General features: G+C 35.9%; 2 protein-coding genes across 2 annotated transcripts in view; one reads left to right on the top strand and one right to left on the bottom strand.

Moving 5' to 3' along the window:
• The window catches only part of LOC119587431, a gene marked incomplete at its 3' end in the record, with an annotated part of 28,805 nt that overhangs the window by 7,416 nt on the left and 20,278 nt on the right, over positions 1-1,111 (bottom strand).
• LOC119587122 overlaps positions 176-1,111 on the top strand; it is a gene marked incomplete at its 3' end in the record, with an annotated part of 10,352 nt that continues 9,416 nt past the window's right edge. Inside the window, 1 exon segment of the mRNA XM_037935874.1 lies at positions 176-331.

The raw sequence follows: 1,111 nt of genomic DNA on the forward strand, positions 1-1,111 counted from the left end.
GAAAAATATGCTCATTTTCATACAACGCAAGAGGTGTCGTACTTCGAAACGATTCACAAATAATTCCCACAGATCAACCCTCCGCTAAATACAATTGATATCGATCTTCTCGTCCGAATGCGAAGCGCTTCACGCATTTTCGAACCGCGTGGCTTCTCTGTACCCGAATACCTCCATTGTGTGCCGACGTTCTGTACCCAACGGCTGGCAGTTCGAGACAAGGATAAAGCGATTTTTTTCAAGAGAGGAAAATCTGGGTTTAGTTCTTTATATTTCAGCTGATATATACCAAAAATTGAATCCTGGTTTCCGTCGGCGAAGAATATGAAAGGTGAATGTTGTTGGCGATTTTTGGTTTGATTTCCTGTTCTGTGCAGATTGATTCGTGGTTTTGTAAAGGGGGAATCAGTATTAAAAAGTTATTTCTTTAAAAAATTTCCTTTTTTTGTCGAATATATAGGTGCATTCTGAATTATAGACGAATTTTGATACGACTATACGCTTTTAAAGTTCATATTTTTGTAGCTAATGCTGAAGTGAGTATTACAATTCGGTAAAAATTACAGGATTTGTCCAATTTAGTTTCCGAGCATTGTAATTGCATGCATCAGCCTTTGCTTCCATTGTGTGACATATGATGTGAAACTTGCATGTGTGAATTTATAAATGGAAATGAGGTAGAATATAGATTGCATCAAGAAATCAAATCTCTGCACTTGTGGTCAAAAAGATCGCCCACATTCTTCCAAAATAGAGAGATAAATGTACAATATTGGTCAGTAGGTACCCAGGGAGTAGAACAGACTTATGCAGAATTTGCATGGAGTTTTGTTGACCAATATCTGAGAAGGAAACTTTATTTTGAGAGCACATATGTGGTGGTTGGAATTAGTTATTGAAAGCAGATTATACCCTTAGAAAGGCAATGAAAATACGTAACTTGATAGATCTCTTGTCAATTATAATGTTTGCAAATTGGCAAATGTACAAACTATAGCAAATCTTTACAAAACTCCAGCCTTTGATTGCATCTCATTGAAGTTTATGCATCATATTTGCCATATTCTGAAAAGTTCAGAATTAGGTTAGTCATTTCACAAAGATTATTTCT

This window comes from Penaeus monodon, chromosome 22 (genome assembly GCF_015228065.2).
Source record: "Penaeus monodon isolate SGIC_2016 chromosome 22, NSTDA_Pmon_1, whole genome shotgun sequence".
Lineage (NCBI taxonomy): Eukaryota > Metazoa > Arthropoda > Malacostraca > Decapoda > Penaeidae > Penaeus > Penaeus monodon.